Here is a 21361-nt window from a genome sequence, read left to right as displayed (position 1 = left end):
ATTTGCCATGAAGTGATGGGACCAGATGCCATGATCTTAGTTTTCTGAATGTTGAGTTTTAAGCCAACTTTTTCACTCTCCTCTTTTAGTTTCATCAAGAGGCTCCTACCAAGAGCCACCTACCAAGCTTTAAAATTTCTCATTCCTGAGCCTCTCTGCTAGAGGTTCTGATTTAGTTGGTCTGTCATGGGCCAGGGTTCTGTTTTATTTTTAAGTTCTCCTAGGTGATGACGATAGATCTCCCAAGTTTAGAACACTCCCCTAGTATGGGAGCAGGGTAATTTCTAAGGGTTTATCTTAAGTACTTGGCAGAGGTTCTTCCTGGAAAGGAATATAATTTGGGATTCAAAAATTGTTTGCCTCACAGTTTTACAGTAGGGGAGAGGGGAAATGACTTGGCCTAAAGCACAGCATAAGGTTATAAATGCTAGTATTATATAGCCTCATCCAAAGCATCAATTCATAGGGAAGCATATTAAAGCAATGTAATGTTCAAAACCAAGTTCCGTAGTAAGCATCCGCTGTAATAGAATGACTTATTCCAGAAGGGAAGTTTCATTTCAGGGAGCGTATCATGATATCAAATATGTTTTGAGTTAATGAAAACGCAGGAAGCACAAAGTTAATAGGGCAATTTTAAACCATAAAACCTAATTTAACTGCACTAAGAATGACAATGCTCCACACAAAGGAAGTTTCACAACTTGATTGATCAAATGGAGAATTACTAGGATGCTTTGTGGCATTTCTTTTGAAGAAGAGAAGTTGGCTGGGAGAGGCAGGCTTCTTTAGAATATGGTTATTCTTAATTAAACACAGAATGATTAAAAAGAGATTTCACTTTAGAAGGCCACAGAACTGCTTGTTTGGTAAAATTGTTGTATGCCTTGAGACTCATTTTCATTTCAATTCCTTATGTTTGTTTCAAAAATATTTAAATAGAGGTTCTTCCAGTTCAGTTTATACATTGGGTTTTTTAGTTGTTGTTAGAAGTAAGAAAACATTTGAATGACGGGAGAAAATGTGTTCATTCTCATTTAAAAAAAACCCTTATTTTGTATAATACTGAAACTTTCCCTTTTGATATACATAACTATATTTTAGCTGCTTAATTTAAAATTGAATTATTTAGTTGAAAAATTAAAAGTCAATACTAATGAAACTGAGCTACTTGTTTCTCTCATTTTATGGATATTTTATAAAACACAAAACCAGCTGTTTCATTATAATTTTCCTGAATTGAATCTCCTTAAGGGCTCTGCTGAAATTATATTTGATCAATAGCTCTTTTAAAACTTCTCCTATAAAATTTTCTTCCTAGTAGTATTCTCTTTACGTATAAAAACTGATACCACTGTTGTGTGTTAAGACCTTATGTTAGGTCTTCTTAGTTCATTAGAATGCCATATTATGGTTTCCAGAACCAATTAGGCCAATTACTAAACAGAGTATAAAAAATGTGCTACATGCAACAAGCAGTGTGCTACAAGTGGTTCACTTTTCTAATTTTGTAATTAGTTTTGGAGCATAATATATTTAGAAAGTGTGAGTAGTTGAATTTAGAGTTAAAATAGTTTAAAGGAAATATTACAAATTTAGTTCCTCAGTCACACTAGGTACATTCCCAGTGTTCAATTGCCATATGTGACTAGTGGTTACTGTATTGGAGAAAATATGGAACACTTCCATCATCACTGAGTTCTACTGAGCAGTGTAGGATAGGCCTGATTGTTAGAAATATTTTTTAAAAAGCATTGCTTTCTGGAATGTAATAGAATAATTGTAAGAATTCTTAAATAGAATCTTAGATAAGGAAATATTATGCCGCATATGGACTATTTCTTAAAACACTTGACCCTCTAGAAGAAGAGCCCTGAGTGCATTGCACGCACCATTTCCTATCAGAGTTGGTTGCCTGGAGCTGTTGGACATCTCAGCTCTGTAACTAGGTCATAAGGGTTTTGAAGGCTACATCTTTTAGCCAGTGTCCTCACGGCGCTAGCACCCAGAAAGAGTGTTGTACATAAAGGGGGCACTCAACGAATTATTACTAAAAGCACCTGGATGGCATCACTGACTCGATGGAAGTGAGTCTGAGTGAACTCCGGGAGTTGGTGATGGACAGGGAGGCCTGGTGTGCTGTGATTCATGGCGTCACAAAGAGTTGGACACGACTGAGCGACTGCACTGAACTGAACTGAATGTGAAGCAAGGAGAGACTCCATAAATACTGACTGTGTACTTGAACAGTAGTTTGTGCCTCCTGACCCAATCCAGCACTCCACTGTATGGTCATGCTGAACATTACTAAGTCATGTCCTCCCTCTGAGTCAGATGCTTCACGGTACAGTCAAAAAAGCAATGTTCTCTCAACCACTCCCTGAACTAGAAGTTACCTACACTAATACAGAACTCCTATTCCCCATCATAACCTCCTTACACTCAGTCTAGAACCAGCCACTGAACATATACACTGGCTCTCCCTGTTTCTCATGATTTAATTATTCACCTTAAATTGCAATATGGCTACCTCCAAAAAGTTTACCCATCTTTAATAGTCTCTACTGCTTTCCTTATTATGGGTGATTGATACTCCAAATACACACACACACACACACACACACACTCTCTCTCTCACACATACATAAAAGCAGTGATGAACTCTCTCCCAAACTCAGTAATATCATTTTATTTCAAAATATTTGCAATGTGTAAATTTCACAAGATACTGACCTTTCATTAAAATTTAATTTAAGAAAGATTCTTCAGAAAAAAGTAATCTTTGAATGTTAGTTTAAAACTTTCAGAAGCACACACAAACAGCTTCATTTCTAGATTCAAGCAAGGCAAATATTTCCAAGTATTTTCTAATCTTTTTATGATTATTTAACTCAGAATAGCATATCTCTTTTCCCACTAGACTGTATGTATTGAAAAGGTACTGAGATTATTGCAAAAGAAGGTAGGATTGGAAATATTGACATGATTGTGGTCTGAAAATCTTCCCTTAATACATCGCATGTGTTTTTGAGACAGATGTTTGGAGGACATGTTTTTTAGGGCGGAACCAGCAGAAGTGTAAAGCTATGGCTGGACACCTGTTAAGCCCTTCCATGCCATCTGCTTACAGGAATGTACACATGACCTTAAAATGGCTGCTACTTTTGGAGGTCATTTACTAGGGTTGAGACTATACCTCCCACAACCATGAGACTTAAAAAGAGATTTATCTCAGAAGGCAATGTTGTCTCTAAGCATGAGCTTCATTTTATGATCTGAGCTCAAAGTCCCTGACATTTAGAAACAACAGTGTGTCAATGTGAGGTTCTTTTGAATAATCCTTCTTGGTTTTATCAGCTTTGTAAAATGTTACTAAGTGCAGTATTCAGTTTATGAAATGTTTTAACTGTTGAGAATGTGATGTTGACCAGAAAGGATAGAGTCTTTAGCTAAGATTGATCAAAGATAGTTCAGTGAGTAACTGTTTTAAAAGTGGGATGGTGGTGGTGATGTGTGATGGTTTTGAAGAGAGATAAAAGGATTCCCTAGTTGTTGTTTTAAAATAAATGTTCAATTTTATGTCTTTTAAAAGGTTTTATATCATAACATTTTATGTTTGGAATTACAATGAATCAAGGAAATGTTTTTAAAAATATTCATTATTCATAGTTAAGGGAAATATAATTCTGCTATCTAAAAAGGAATTTAATGACTTCCAATACATCTTAATGTTAAACACTTATATGATTTTGGAATTGTTCTTGGAAATCTTATGAATGAATATCCCAAGAATGCGCATGTTTCTGTGTGTACAGATATGTTTGTCTGTGTTTGATTTAATGGAAGCCATGGACAAGTTACTATCCCATTTATTTGAATAACTTGCTCAGTGTAAGAATCACTGAAAGAAAATAGGCATAGAAATGTTTAATAACTAGCTTCTAGTAGACTCATCAGAGAAAAATTGTGATAGAGGAACTGAGACTTAAAAAAGCAAGCTTGGTAATATCCTAGATTGGTTTATATGAGAAAGAAAAAATTAATTTAGCTTTTAAAATTATAATAACATTAACAGCAATAAAACACACCAATGATTCTGAAACTACCTGAGGTTAAGTACCAGGGTTTTTTGTTTTGTTTTGCTTTCATTTCCAGTTCCTTAAGGACCAATACTTCAGTAAAAAAATCATAAAAATCAATAACTAGAAATGGTAATTTTTTTAAGAAAACAAAGCCATACAAAAGTAGCCAAGGATTTTTATTGTTTCATTCAGAAGATGTTATCAGATTGCTATAAAAGTTGTTAAATGCTTACCCTCACTTTATATACTTCTTTTATGGAAGAACAATAAAAACAATTTGTAGACTAGCTCTGGTCTGTGGCCACATTTTAAATAGAATTGCTCTACAGCACCATGTATTAAACTGAGGACGTGAGTATATTCTCAGGGAGTTAGGAAATACCTGCAGAAAAATAGTATATATTTATATATTAGGTATATCATATTTTATTTTGATGATAATATTAAAAATAGGATAAGTGCATTCTTTGTTATCTGTCTGACCAGAAAGTACCAATGCATGATATAAGTGTCCAGATCTGTGTTTGTGTTTTCAATCAAGTCGGCCACAAGTAATATTCTAAATGTCAAGGTCTGATGAATAAAGACAAGAGGATAAATAAAGAATGTGATATTTTGGAGAGTCACTTTTGTTAAATGGGAAAGCTGGGCCTTGAATCAAAATATTTTAATTCCAACTTTAATGTGCTTTGTTTTAGTTTTAATACAAATGCATACCATAAATGAATTGATTTATGGGAATCTTTCATTTTGAAGCAGATTTTATCACTTCATACCATATGAGAAAGTAATAAAACCAGACCCTTAATTCCACTCTTTTTCTATCACAACTTACATAATATTTTCCCCTGTACTGCTTTTATTTGTATAATTGCACATTTTAATGCAAAAGTAGAAGCCAATAATCAAATATTTGTGAAATCCACCTTTGACTCAATGAGGAAGCACATTAAATGTAAATATTAGAGGCATGATCCATATTCTCGAGGTTTTTAATTTTCCTTCTTTTGGGGGGGTATGTGGGCAAAGAAGAGTTACAAGCATGTAAATGCAGAATAATATCTTATGTATTAATATTTCATAACTAAATATACAAGGAATTCAGAGAAAAGCAGGCTCAAGCTCAATTTGAGCTGGCTTCATCAATGGTAGCCTCACCAAGGAGCCTGACCAAACTTCAGTATTAATTGTGTTTCCCTCCTTTAAAAAAAAACAGATGTACAGTTGACCTTTACACAGCACAGGTTTGAACTGCACAGATCCACTTACACACAGATTTTTTTCAATAAATATGTATGACAGTGCTACATGGTCTGTGGTTGGTTGAATCTATGGATGAAGAACCATGGACATGTAGAATCCACTGTAAAGTTTTATGTGAATTATTGACTCTGTGAAGGGTCACCCTTCACCCCTAACCCCTGCCTTGTTCACAGGTCAACTGTATATTATGGCTGCTTGAATCATTTTATAACACTGAACATCTGAACATTAATTGTGATGTAAAAAATAAACTAAAAACTTTTGTAGGTCCCACTAATTTAGTAGTAAAGACTCTGGCAATTAGTTATTTTCCTTAACCATTGCAGAAAACTGATTAGTTAAATTACAAATCTTTTATTTGTAGATGAGTTTTCAGTATTTCTACTTTTTGTATAATGTCATCTCTCAATGACAAAACATTACTTAGTGAAGGATTTGGGAACGTATTAAAGTTATTTAGCATTCATTGCAATGGTACATGGTGAAATATGCACTTCCATTTGTGCAATATGTCAGTCATCATTCCACCTTGACAAAGGGAACAGCAGTAAACATTTTATCAATGAAGAATTCCCAGGGTCACATTGTAGCAGATGAGTTGGGACTGATATAGCTTCCCCAAACATCCCATTACAATAGCTACACATAAACATGTGCTGGTGGGCAATGTGATGTGCTTGTGTAAATGTTTCCATTTAGGGAACTGTCCAGCATTAGTACCAAAAATACTCCACTTACTTTGTGCATATGCCAGGACTGAGTAAATCGTTTTTCATCGGAAAAAGGGTCTGTACCTAACTTTTTCTAAATAGTATCTATTAAAATTGTTCTATATTATAAGAGAAAGGAAAGATTTTCCTGAAGGTTCAAAGTAGCAACATTTTTCGGACAGTATGTTCCCACTAAAAGAGGTGAAAAATTTAGAAGATATCTTGGTGTCCTCAAAAAGAAGTAAGAATACATGATCACTATTAATTTAAAAAACTGGGAACTCTAGGGAGAAAATTTAATGATGAAGGGCAGAGGTGCAAAAGAACTTGTTAAAACAAGAAAGGCATGAGAGGAAAATCAAATGCAATGAGGAATCTAAAAGCTGCATTTAAAGGTATTATAATATGAAATGACAGAGAAAGCTGAACAAATTATATCAGTCAATGAAGCAATGTCTCCAGAATACAAAGTAAAATAAAAATATATAAGAGAATGAATGAGTTGTTGGGGGCAGAAAATATATATCTAACCTCATAAACACATATGATTTAAATGAAGAAACCATAAAATCAAAAAGTGGTCAGTATATTTGCAACAAATAATTACAAAGACACGATAATGGTAGTGATGTAGTCCAGGAACATGGCCGCAGTTCCTGAAGCAGTCTTATGACCTAACTTCAATGCTGCTCTTCCATAATCAGAGGCATACTTGCCCCTCCAGGGACCCACCCAATGGGCTAGGCAGAAGTCAGGCCTATGGGCACCCCTGGTATTAGGTCCCAAGACACTGAAACAGACTTGAAGATGCAGAAGAAAACTCAGTGACCCCAAAGACAAGCCATTTGAAATTATCCAGTTGGTAAAAAAGAGTGAAAAAGAATGAAAAAAACCTACATTATTTATCGACCATCATCAGGATAACCAGTATATGCATTAAGGGAGCACAAGAAGGAACAGAGAATGAGAAAGGATCAGAGAGCTCATTTAAAGAAACAATGAGGAACATCTTCCAAAATCTGGAGAAGGAAATGAACATTCAGATCCATGGTGTTCAGAGAACCTCTAGTAGGCTGAACTCAAGACAACTTCAGTGAGACACTGAGACACATTATATTGTCAACAATCTAAGACAGACTTCCAGTTTCTGATTCCACACATAAGGAACTTGGAGGATGCTTCTCCATCCTCACAGCAACTAAAAAGCTGAACAGACTGAAAAACCAACAGCTCTTCATGGGTCCACAAGAGAGATGAATAAAAAATAAAGACACAGACAAGGAAATACAAGAGTCATGGCTCACCAGAGCGGAAACTCATGAATAGTAACTGCTACAGAAAACGGTGCTGGGTACGAAAACCTGAACTATAACTCACAAAAAGTTATCTTTTCTGACCACAGTCGTATGAAACTAGAAGTTAATAACAGGAGGAAAGATGGGAAATTCACAATTATGTGGAAAGTAAACAACACACTCCTGAAAAACCAATGGAGCGAAACAGAGAAGTGAAATTAGACAATACTCGAGATGATTAATCATACACTGAAGAGATATGTGCACTCCCGTGTCCATTGCAGCATTAGTCATAATAACCAAGATATGACAACAACCTAAGTGTCCATCGGTGAGATGAGTGGATAAAGAAAATTATACACATACACACTGGATTATTATTCAGGTGTAATAAAGAAATCCTGCTAATTGCAACAAATGGATGAACCTGGAGAACACCATGCTAAGTGAAATAATCCAAAGAAAGACAAATACTGTATGAACTTACTGCATGATCTCATTATGTGGAATCTAAAAAAGTCAGATTCACAGAAGCAAATAGTAGAATGGTGGTTTCCAGAGCTGGGGGGTGGGGAAAATGAGGAGGTATTGGTCAAAGACTGCTGCTGCTGCTGCTAAGTCACTTAAGTTGTGTCCGACTCTGTGTGACCCTGTAGTCGGCAGCCCACCAGGCACCGCCGTCGCTGGGATTCTCCAAGCAAGAACACTGGAGTGGGTTGCCATTTCCTTCTCCAATGCATGAAAGTGAAAAGTGAAAGTGAAGTCGCTCAGTCGTGTCTGACTCTTCATGACCACATGGACTGCAGCCTACCAGGCTCCTCCGTCCATGGGATTTTCCAGGCAAGAGTACTGGAGTGGGGTGCCATTGCCTTCTCTGGGTCAAAGACTACAAAATTTCAATTATGCAGGATCAATAAATCTTGTTGTTCAGGTCGTTCAGTCGTGTCTGACATTTTGCGACCCCATATACTGAAGCACACCAGGCTTCCCTGTCCTTCACTATCTCCCAGAGCTTACTCAAACTCACGTCCATTGAGTCGGTGATGCCATCCAACCATCTCATCCTCTGTCATCCCCTTCTTCTTCTTGTCTGACAAAATGTGGTCCACTGGAGAAGGGAATGGCAAGCCACTTCAGGATTCTTGCCTTGAGAACCCCACGAACAATATGAATAAATCCTGGAGAAGTATTATATACATCATGATGACTATAGTTAATAATATTCTATTGTGTACTTGAAATTTGCTAAGATAGTGTATCTTAAGTGTTCAGTTCAGTTGCTCAGTCGTGTCCAACTCTTTGCGACCCCATGAACCACAGCACGCCAGGCCTCCCTGTCCATCACCAACTCCCAGAGTCCACCCAAACCCATGTCCACTGAGTCGGTGATGCCATCCAACCATCTCATCCTCTGTCATCCCCTTCTCCTCCCACCTTTATTTCCCAGCATCAAGGTCTTTTCAAATGAGTCAGCTCTTTGCATCAGGTGGCCAAGGTATTGGAGTTTCAGCTTCAACATCAGTCCTTCCAATGAACACCCAGGACTGGTCTCCTTTAGGATGGACTGGTTGGATCTCCTCACAGTCCAAGGGACTCTCAAGAATCTTCTCCAACACTTCAAAAGCATCAGTTCTTTGGCACTCAGCTTTCTTTATAGTCCAACTCTCACATCTAGCTCAAAAAAAAAAAAGGTAACTGTGCAAGGTGATTTATGTTAATTAGCTTGATAGTGGTAATCATTTCACAGTATATATGTTTATCAAAACATCATGGGAACGTTCCTGGAGGTCCAATGGCTAAGACTTTGCCTTCCAATGCAGGGGAGGCAGGTTCGATCCCTGGTCTGGGAGCTAAGATCCCACATGCCTCATAGTCAAAAAACTAAAACATAAAACAGAAACAATATTATAACAAATACAATAAAGGATTTAAAAATGGTCCACATTAAAAAAAAAAACACCTTAAAGAATAGTGTTGTACGCATGATGTACATACAATTTTTATTTATCAATTATGTCACAATAAAGATGGGGGAAAAATATGGGTCTAACTTATCTTAAGATGAGCAGACAAGTCAATGGATAGGACAAATGACCCTGAATTAAATAAATTAAAAATATAAGTATTCATATATACACAGACACACATATATATAGGCATACATATATGTGTGTATTTTTATGTAATAATTTAGGGAGCTTATATGAAAAATGAAACCATAAGACATGTGGAAAAGTTACTGGTTAATGAATCTCAAGATAGATAACAATTTTCCATGATTTTCTTTTTTTATTAAAAAAGAAGAGAGATGGTCCTCACAAGAGAAAAGATTCTGACTACATTAAAAAGAACAAAATCAAAAGATAAAAAACTTAATGACTAACTAACTAGGTTAAGTATATTCAAGAGGCATGAAGAGATTGAATTTCTAATACAAAAATTGTTCTGTAAATCCACTTTTTAAAAGCAGCAAAGCTGTGCTCGCTTCAGCAGCACATATACTAAAATTGGAATGATACAGAGATTAGCATGGCCTGCAAGGATGACATGCAAATTAATGAACTGTTCCATATTTTTATGAGAGAGAAACACCTATAACCCAGATTACTGTACCCAGCAAGGATCTCATTCAAATATGAAGGAGAAATCAAAAGCTTTACAGACAAGCAAAAGCTGAGAGAATTCAGCACCACCAAACCAGCTGTTCAACAAATGCTAAAGGATCTTCTCTAGACAGGAAACACAGAAACGGTTTATAAAGTCAAACCCAAAACAACAAAGTAAATGCAAACGGGATCATACTTATCAATAATTACCTTAAATGTAAATGGGTTGAATGCCCCAACCAAAAGACAAAGACTGGCTGAATGGATACAAAAATAAGACCCCTATATATGCTGTCTACAAGAGGCCCACCTCAAAACAAGGGACATATACAGACTGAAAGTGAAGAGCTTGAAAAGGATATTTCATGCAAATGGAGACCAAAAGAAAGCAGGAGTAGCAATACTCATATCAGATAAAATAGACTTTGAAATAATGGCTGTGAAAAAAGACAAAGAAGGACACTACATAATGATTAAAGGATCAAGAAGAAGGTATAACAATTATATATGCACCCAACATAGGAGTACTGTAATATGTAAGGCAAATGCTAACAAGTATGAAAGGGGAAATTAACAGTAACACAGAAATAGTGGGAGACTTTAATACCCCACTTACACCTATGGACAGATCAACTAAAAAGAAAATTAGCAAGGAAACACAAACTTTAAATGATACAATGGACCAGTTAGACTTAATTGATATCTATAGGACATTTCATCCTAAAACAATGAATTTCACCTGTTTCTCAAGTGCACACGGAACCTTCTCCAGGATAGATCACATCCTTGGCCATAAATCTAGCCTTGATAAATTCAAAAAAAATTGAAATCATCTCAAGCATCTTTTCTGACCACAATGCAGTGAGATTAGATGTCAACTACAGGAAAAAACTATTAAAAATACAAACATACGGAAGCCAAACAACACACTTCTGAATAACCAACAAATCACAGAAGAAATCAGAAAATAAATCAAAATATGCATAGAAATGAATTAAAATTAAAACAAAACAACCCAAAACCTATGGGATTCAGTAAAAGCAGTGCTAAAGGGAAGGTTCATAGCAATACAAGACTACCTAAAGAAACTACATATTGCCAGTCCAGGTTCGATGCACGATGCTGGATGCTTGGGGCTGGTGCACTGGGACGGCCCAGAGGGATGGTATGGGGAGGGAGGAGGGAGGAGGGTTCGGGATGGGGAACACATGTATGATAAATGAAATAAAGAAGAAAAAAAAAAAGAAAAAGAAAAAAAAAGAAACAGGAGAGAAATCAAATAAATAACCTAACTCTACACCTAAAGCAACTAGAAAAAGAAGAAATGAAGCACCCCCAGGGTTAGTAGAAGGCAAGAAATCATAAAAGTTAAGGCAGAAATAAATGCAAAATAGACAAATGAGACCATAGCCAAAATCAACAAAGCTAAAAGCTGGTTCTTTGAGAAGATAAATAAAATAGACAAACCATTAGCCAGATTCCTCAAAAAAAAAAAGGGAGAAGAAGCAAATCAACAAAATTAAAAATGAAAATGGAGACATCACAACAGACAACACAGAAATACAAGGGATCATAAAAGACTACTGTCAGCAACTATATGCCAATAAAATGGACAACTTGGAAGAAATGGAAAAATTCTTAGAAAAGTATAACTTTCCAAAACTGAACCAGGAAGAAATAGAAAATCTTAACAGACCCATCACAAGCACAGAAATTGAAACTGTAATCAGAAATCTTCCAACAAACAAAAGCCCAGGACCAGACGGCTTCACAGCTGATTCTACCAAAAATGTAGAGAAGAGCTAACACCTATCCTACTCAAACTCTTCCAGAAAAGTGCAGAGGAAGTAAACTTCCAAACTCATTCTATGAGGCCACCATCACCCTAATACCAAAACCAGACAAAGATGCCACAAAAAAAGTGGCGTGGCTGATTCATGTCAATGTATGGCAAAAACCACCACAATATTGTAAAGTAATTAGCCTCCAATTAAATTTTTTAAAAAAAGAAAAGCAGCAAAGCACATGATTGAACAGGTTAAAAAATGATAAGAATAAATAAAATGGTCAAGAAATTTATGGACTGTTTTCAACATCATGAATAATTTGGTAATCAAAGATACGCTAATCAAAATGATAAGATTATAATTTTTTCCTGATAGTATTATCAAAAGATTTGTAAAATAGACACCTTCATATCCTGCTGCTCAGAGTAAGATTAGTAAAACTTTTGTGCAACACCTACAGGGAATTTTAGGTCGAAAGGTTTACAACATGATCTAACATTTCAAATACTAGGAATATACCCTTAAGAAAGTAATTAGACTCTTACAAAGACTTACATAATAGGAGCTTTGTCCCAGTGGTATTTATAGTAGCAAAAAATTTAAATTACCCAAATCACAAGCAATAGAGTAATTATGCCATGATCATTCAATGAAAATTTAAAATGCCTTAATAGTATGCAGCATGATAATTTACTTTTTTCCAATAAGTGAACTGTCCCTTTTTTTTGGATTAGGATTTTTTTTTTTAATATGATCTCACGTATAATTTTACCTTGCAGATAAAAGCAACATTGTATTAGGGTAAATTTATTTAATGATTTCTAATCTTTTAAAATTTATAGAGTTGCAATAAGGCTCATCATATTATTTTCAGTAATGCTCCATGTGTGTTTGAAAAGCTTTTATGTTCTGAAATTGTTGGATACATTAGCTCAAGCTAGTTGGTTACATTTCTCAAATTTTATATATTGTGCTAATTTTTCTTTTTTGTTTTTGCTTGCTGTATCTATCAATTGGTAGGAGGAATTTTGAAAACATTTACTCACCTGGCCTATTTGTGTATTTGTCTTCACAATCTGTCAAGTTTTAAAACATTATATATTTTGACAATGTATTTTGAGATGCATAATTTTATAGTCTCAGTATGTATTCTAGATCTGTCTTTCTGATAAGGTGAAATTCTTACTATTATATGGTAGCCTTCTTTATATCTAACAATATCTTTTCTTTAAAATCTATTTCATGTATTATTAATGTTGGCAGGCCAGCTTCATTTTATTTATATTTGCTATATATGAATATTTTATATACTATTTTGTGCACTTTTAATTTAGATGTGCCATTTATGAAGACATTTAGTTGGATTTGATCTTTCTGTTCCTGTCTGAAAATCCTTGTTAACTAGAATTTTTAGTTCATTTTTAATTGGTATTTACTGGAAGAAATGAACAGATTCTTAGAAAAGTTCAATCTTCCAAGACTAAACCAGAAGAAATAGAAATTATGAACAACCCAATTACAAGTACTGAAACTGAAGCTGTGATCAAAAATCTCCCAAAAAACAAAAGTCCAGGACCAGATGGCTTCACAGGAGAATTCTATCAAACATTTAGAGAAGAGCTAATGCCTTCTCCTTCTAAACTCTTTCAAAAAATTGCAAAAGAAGGAACACTTCCAAACTCATTCTACAAGGCCACCATCACCCTGATACCAAAAACCAGACAAAGGCAACACAAAAAAAAGAAAACTACAGGCCAATATCGCTGATGAACATAGATTCAAAAATCCTCAACAAAGTTTTAGCAAACAGAATTCAGCAACACATCAAAAAGCTCACACACCATGATCAAGTTGGGTTTATTCCAGGAATGCAAGGATTCTTCAGTATAGGCAAATCAATCAATGTGATATACCATATTAACAAATTGAAAGATAAAAACCATATGATAATCTCAATAGGTGCAGAAAAAGCCTTTGACAAAATTCAGCGCCCAGTTATGATTAAAACTCTTCAAAAAATGGGCATAGAAGGAACCTATCTCAACATAGTAAAGGCCATATATGATAAGCCTACAGCAAACATTTTTAATTGGTATTTGGAATCATCTCTACCATATTTTGTGCTTTCTATTTACCTGACATTTTTTATGTGTCATTTTCTCTGACGTTTTTCCTTCTTTCATACTGACTGAGTTTAGAAGTTTTATACTTTATCTCTGTTCTTTCCATTATATCCTAGAAAATTTGCATATACACTTAATTTAGGGAAGTTTACTTTTAGCTATATTTTTATTCTCCATCAGAAAAAAAAAGTAAAAACTTTGGAAGACTTTATTTCTGCTGCTTTTCTCAACTTTTCTTATTGCTGCTCAGTATCTTAGACTTTTTTAAATTCATGAAAGGTGCATTGTTATTGCTTTTTACAGCCAATATTTGTTTAGGTAGGCACTAGACTAGAAGTTCCATGAAAGCAGGAATTTTTGTTGTGGTGGTTATTCTTTGCTATACTTCAAGTACTTAAAACAAGGCCTACCACATAGTCATTACTCATAAATAATTATTGAATCTGTTGATTGAATATACTCAAGTATTTAACACTTTTTTTCACATCATACCTTCCTGCATCTCTCTGTAATCATTTTATTAGTGCCTGAAGATTAATTCTTTATACTTTCCTTTAGTGAGGGTTAACTGCTACCAAATTCAGTCTGTCTGTTGTCTAAAATGTTTGTATTTTTCATTTATGAAAGGTACATGTAGTTCTAATTTCTTTTCAGCACAATGAAATATTATTCCACAGGCTTTTGACTTCCTTTGCTGACTCTGATAATTTGTTTGTAAGGTTTGATGTAAGTACTCTTGAAGGTGCTGTCTCTTCTCTATTTTAAAAGTTTTCTCTTTGTATTTAATTTCATATAATTTCATTATACATACCCTTCAGAGGATTTCTTTTTATTTATCCTTTCTGAGAGTCATTAGTGTTCATCAATCTTGAAATTGGTATCTTTCATCTGTTATGAAAATTCTCACATGTTATCACTTCAGATATATGTCAGTCCCATTCTTTCATTCTTTTTCTCTTATGGAACTCTGCTTAGAATAAGACATATCTTCTTACTTTATTCTCCATATCTCCAGCCCTATTTTATATTTTCCATGTTTTTGTTTTTCTTCTGCATTGTAGAATATATCTTCAAATCTAACTTTCAAATCACCAATTATTTCTTTAGATGTTTGTAATCAGCCATTAACCTAAACATTCAATTATTCAATCATTTTTATATTCAGTGATATTTTTATTTCTGAAAGTTATAGTATTTTCATTTCCAAATCTGCTTTGTCATTTTCCATAGTCTCTTGCCTCTTATTCATATACTCACCCCTTCCTTTTTTTTCATAGCTTGTTAAACATACTTTATACTCAGTCTTTAATGATTCAAATATCCCAGTAATTTGTTAAAAGTTGCTGTTTATATTTTCTTCTGGTTCTCAATATGCTGCCTGGGGAGAGCTTCATGATGGAATGTTGAGTAAGCAAAATAATACACAACTAATTGTTTACCCTATGGTAACAATTTTATAAACATTCAAAGACAAAGAAGACAAACCAAAATATTTACAATTGTTAGTTACCTTAGGAAAGTGGAATTGCAGGTAATTTTTATTTTCTGTTTTATGCTTTTATTCATAGTCCGTATTCTCTACCATGAATATGTATTCACTTCTCTCATAAAAAATATTTTAGAAAATGACTCAAAGGAATTTTCCCAAATAATTCCTTTTATCTTTCAATAAGATGGCTTTTTAAAGAATCCTCTCATAGAGGATTTCAAGCAGGTCAAGAAAATTGTTCCAAGCTGCTGAGAGTCTTATGGTGAATGTGACAAGGTTATATTCCAACTTTTGACATGTTCATCATTAACGTTTCACTGGTCCCTGGCCTGTCTGAATGAAGAGATGAATTCATTAGAGATGGGTAAATAAAAAAGTGATTTTCTCTCTAAATTAATATAATGACACACTTTCATGATGAATTTTCTAAATCATTTCAGGTTATACCTTCCTCTCTGTGAGTTCAATTATCTTTGTCATAAAAAGCTTTTTTTTCCATAGACAACCTTTACCCATTTTTCATAGCCTAATTTAACTGTAAAGCTGTTAACATCCCATTTTAAAGCTGATGATAAATTGCCTTTTAACCTATTTGAAATTTTTGAAATTAGGTGGTATAATATTCATAGATATAACCTTACCAATTATGAGGAGAAAAAAATGAAAATATAAATATGGCTTTAACCTTGAAACCTGACAGGCGTTTGGATAAGAAAGAGATGAGCTTTTTCATGTATTTAAATTTGTCTAGACTCATAGCCCTGTGTGTCCCTGTTATGATTAGACCTTCTTAACATTTGTCTCCTACTAAATGTGTGGGAAACATATGTTTCCTATTGTTGATGACTCAATAAAAAACATTGCATAATCTAACAAAGTTCCAACAGTAAAGAAAATTAACATTAGCATTTCCTGGTTATTTGTATATATGCTTCACACCTTTTTCTTTGTAAGTAATCAAAATAGTGTGAAAATTCAGACTGAGGCTTAGAACAACAGTGTCTCTTACCCTAAGTCTCTTAGAAAAGGTCCCTAAAATTAATCACAGTGAGCACCGTATCTTATATTTTAAGTGAATACCTTCTAACACCTTTTTAAATTATACCATGCCATCTATTAACCAAATCCATTACTCTGACATAAAATAGTAAGCAACTTGTAAAACCATAAGAAGAATATCTTTTTAAAAATTAATTTGTTTGGGGCTTTTATTTTTATGAGCCATTATTTTCTAGCATTTTAACAATTCGTGTGTATTCCAACTATCAATGATGCATGTTCATATACTATTTTTTAAAAAGGGCTTTTAATGTGTCTCTTTTTTCCTCCTTTTTCTGACATTTGCTTCTACCCCATGGTTTTTGTTGTATTTAACATTAAGCAGGTGTCTTAGGAAGTAATCCAATATCATTTTGTAAATGAAGTTCTGCAGTACCCTGTATGATAATATCATTTATCCTTCTGTCTTGTTACCAAGAACTTAGTGTGAGGGGTTTTATTATAGTCATTTATTCTCTCTCTGTCTTTCTCTCTCTCTCTATGGCACATTTGAGAACATTAAAGCCCCAATCAGGTATTTCAATTTCTACATGCCATCTCAACTAGAGTTTGGGAACAGTGGGAGCATAGGACACATTTTCCATTTCTTCTTCTTTGCTTTTTGCACAATATCTTTTGGCTTGAATGGAGTCTTCTTCTATTTCCTGCACAATTAGCCTAACATTCACTTCAGTTTCAGGGATCCCTTAGCCTGCTTTGGTAGTACCAGCCTGTTGGCCTCATAGATTACAATGCATCTCACAGTACATATTTCTTGGTTGTCCCTGTATAATGTGGCTGGTGAAGTTACACTCACTTACCGATTTTGTAGAAATACTTCCCAGTTGATCTGCACTGTACCTGTGGCTTATTTCCCTGGGTTGGAAAAACCCTTAACTGGAAGGAGTTTGAGATATAATGCATTTTCTTAGCACATTCTTGGTAGCAAGTTGGCTCTAAATGTGCTGATGCATATAGTGTATTTCTACATTGATGTCTCTATGGGAAATCCCATTTAATTTGAGTTACAAGCAGCAAAATAACAGTAATGGCATAAATGCAAACTTCTCAGAACTTTTAGAGGACAAAAATTTCAGATGATTCATAAGAATTAAGGTATTTTTGGCTACAAGTAACAGAAATTGATTCGAACTGACTAAAAAAATAAAGAACAAAAGATCTTACTTGACTGGAAGGAAGTTCAGTGGTGGAGTGGGCTTCAGGGCAGAGGGATTCAGCAATGTCATCAAGGGCCCCAGTGCTTTCTATCTCTCTGCTCATAATTCCAAGTGTGGCTTTATCCTCTGTGTAGCAGGATGACTGCAGCGGTCCTCAGCATCATATCTACATCCAGTACTATCCAGGGGACATTCCTATGGCTATGTCATAGGGGCAAGGAATTTTCCTTTTCTCACTGAAAGAATTCCCATTCAGGTCAAAATGGGAACATATGCTTATTCCAGGACCAATCATAGACAAGATTACTCTTGAAAGAATCCCTTCCTAAAATTGGGGTGAGTTCACTTTCCCTTGAGACCTATGGCTACATGGAATTAAGGATATATCTAATTGAGTTTCTAAGATACAAAAAAGTGGATAAATGAATGCTAAATAGGCCAAAATAGTCTCTACTACCTGGTTGTATCGTTAACATTGGACCCTGAAAAAATACAGAGGGAAATGAGAGTCACTGTGGCCAACTTGCTATGATCAGCATGTATTTTCTGAAGCATAGGTTGGCAAAAAGAAAAGGACAATGAGATTGCCTATCTTTTAGCCTGAAGCTCAAATAATTAATATAATTTTTTAGTGAGCAGATACTATATAGCTTGGCTCACTCAACATCCTTTCTATCCCCCTTTTCCTGTTCTTTAGTGATTGTAAAGTACTGTCCTTGATTTCACAGCCTCTCAAACAGCTTGGGTTGGCCATGAGCAGGTTATGACCAATGAAGTTTAAGAAGTCACTGGAACAGGCTGCCTTTCCAGGAAAGAAATGTTACATTTGAGTATGGTGTTCAGAAGTGCAATGTCTGCCTTGAAACCAGGAAAATAAAAGTCACATATTAAAGATGGTGGAATAAGAAGGAGCCTAGGGTCTCAATGGCATCAATGAGCTGCTTGATGATGAGCAGCCCTGAACTATCTACTCTCAAACCATGTGTTATGTGAGGAGATACCACAGTAGTAGCTGAAAGTGATAGTAGAAAATATAGATTATCCAAATCACTTCTATACATGTAATCAAATTTTATCTCACTGAATTTAGCCTTTTGTTGTTTCCCAAAGGCCAAATTAGAGAAATTCCTTAAATAGCATGTATCACAAATATCTTGACTAGAATAAACCCAGGAAACCAACTAATCATGCTCTTGGTGCCTAAGCAGAGATGATGGCCATTTATATGAATAAAGCTTTGCAGGCACAACTGCCACGTGAACCATCACAAGCTTCACAAATCAGCAGTCCAGTTTGAGCCCACATCAGGCTTACTGAAACACTGACTGCAACTTAAGCGAGCAAACAACAGTTAATTATATTTTATCATGTAAACTGATCCTGAGATAGGTCTGAAAACATTACCATGCACGAATGGGGTTGTATGACATCAAGGAAATGAAGATTTATTTAAGGATACTTTGTTTAACAATAATATTTGAGCTCCATAACAGTCAAATAGTAAGCAGACAGTCTTCTTTTACTTGGTTAAAAGCACATTGCTTAGAAAATAGAACTTTTGACTACATGCAACCAGATGATAAAAGATGTTAGCTGGAGGGAAATTTGTTCTCTACCAATACATAAAAAGTACCTTTAAAATACACCATCATGGCACAGAGAAACTATTTTTAGTTTAGTATTACAAACTCCTCAACTACTTTTATACCACAGTTTCATTCCATTTGCCTCTCAACTCTTCATACTGGGGCTTCTGCAGTCTGTTGAGGGTTTCCATTACCTTTGAAAAACAAAACGAGCAATTGTTTTTCAAAAGACATTAATGTTGTCAGTATATAATTATTTCTGATATTAAGCATTCAATATGTTACTGAATGTAATGCACACACAGACTACCTCCTTATTGGGATAAACTAATGTTCCCACAATGGTAAAAAAAAAAGCTATTAAAATAAACACTTTTAAAAAGTTATCCAGTATAAATATGATCTTAGGTAAAGTTGGGACAAAGAGGTCCCTGTGAGACATTTTACCAAAATAGTTTTGCTAAAGGTAAGATTCTGCTATATTTGGAATCTGATTTCCATCAAAATAGCTCATAATTGTCTAATTTCCTACAGGTAAAACAGAAATGGAAGGATGAATCTAAATAAACATGCAGGGGCTTTTGTCCATGCTCATTTACAAAGTTGGGCTTCCCTGGTGGCTCAGATGGTAAAGAATTCAGCTGCCAGTGCAGGAGACCCAGGTTTGATCCCTGGGTCCGGAAGATCCCCTGGGGAAGGAAATGACAACCCACTCCGGTATTCTTACCTGAGAAATCCCATGGACAGGGGAGCCTGGCAGCTATAGTCCATGGGGTTGTAAAAGAGTCGGACGTGACTGAAACGAGTACACAACAAACAAATTCATAATGTTAAAAGTGCTAATATAAGCTGCTTCATGGTACATGGATAGTTTATTCTCCTCAGGAATGCCAACCATTAACATCCTATATCACAAGAGAAAGACGAAGTGTTCAGGATTCAATAATATACTGGGGAATTTGTCACTAATAGATGTATGTAAAATTCAAAGACAGTGACTTTAAAATGTTTATATTACTATTTTTAGCAGTGTAATCCTTTCTTGAAACCAGAGCTACAGAGAAGCCAGTGCAGAATACAGATAAAAACAGAGCTTATTGTAAAGCAGAGCTGGCATTTAAAGTCTGGCCTTCTAAGCTCACACATCCCCTGAGCAGGCTCCTGAGACACCTCTGGAGAAGTATTAGAATCCATCATAAGGTCCCAAAGACATTTGAGACACCAATGTTTTCTCCTCTATCCCTAATCATTGTACCTATTTTAGCTTCCCCGTGGGGATGATTTACGTGGCCAAGAACTGGGCAGAAGGATCCCTCTCCTGGGAAACAGGAAGAGTCCTGATTTCTTTTTTTTTTCTTTTTTTACATTTTATTGTTGTATAATTCTTTTTTTTTTCTAATTTTATTTTATTTTTAAACTTTACATAATTGTATTAGTTTTGCCAAACATCAAAATGAATCCGCCACAGGTATACATGTGTTCCCCATCCTGAACCCTCCTCCCTCCTCCCTCCCTGATTTCTAAACTGCACTTCCTATTGTCTCTCTAGTCCTCTTAAGATATCTGATTAGTGGTATACAGGGGGTGTCTTAGGGTTCTTTGGAATTTGCTAATTGGAAGTTCCAACTCACACTTACTGTTTTCATAGCTGTATAAAGTTGATACTGCTATCAGATGACTACACAATAGAGATCTTTTTGAAAATATTGATTTACTTATTTGGATGTGCCAGATCTTAGTTGAGACCTGCAAATTCTTAGTTGCAGCATGTGGCATCTAGTTCCCTGACCAGGGATTGAACCCAGGCCCCTTGCATTGGGAGCATGGAGTCTTAGCCACTGGTCCACCAGCAAAGTCACCCCAAAATGGAGATCTTTTTGCCTTCTTTTTTTCCCCTGTTACTTTTTCTCATGTATCATATAGCACTGGATACTCTTGTAGTCAGTGTGTACGTTGTACACATACATGTGTGTTTCCTGACTTGAAGTTTAAAACCCTCCAGTTAGCTTTGGGCCAATTCTGAGAAGTCCACAGAGCTAATATTAGTATTGCTTTAAAACCTTGCTGTTGAAACCTGTAAAAACAGAGTGAACTTTAGAAATGGAGTGACTGTGCTATTTTGTTCTGTTGCCCGAAGTCCTTTAAGCAGAGAGACTGGCCTCTGTGGGAAACATAAGGAACCACATGAGATGTGACACTGTCAC

The 21361-nt window shown here is 35.2% G+C and overlaps 1 protein-coding gene and 1 pseudogene across 1 annotated transcript in view; both read left to right on the top strand.

Moving 5' to 3' along the window:
- The window catches only part of IL1RAPL1 (interleukin 1 receptor accessory protein like 1), a 695400-nt gene that overhangs the window by 508058 nt on the left and 165981 nt on the right, over positions 1 to 21361 (top strand). The window lies entirely within an intron of this gene.
- On the top strand, positions 9828 to 9927 carry LOC138986527 (U6 spliceosomal RNA; annotated as a pseudogene).

The sequence above is a fragment of the Bos mutus genome, chromosome X (genome assembly GCF_027580195.1).
Source record: "Bos mutus isolate GX-2022 chromosome X, NWIPB_WYAK_1.1, whole genome shotgun sequence".
In the NCBI taxonomy this organism is placed as follows: Eukaryota; Metazoa; Chordata; class Mammalia; order Artiodactyla; family Bovidae; genus Bos; species Bos mutus.
This window is presented reverse-complemented; position numbering and strand designations above follow the sequence as displayed.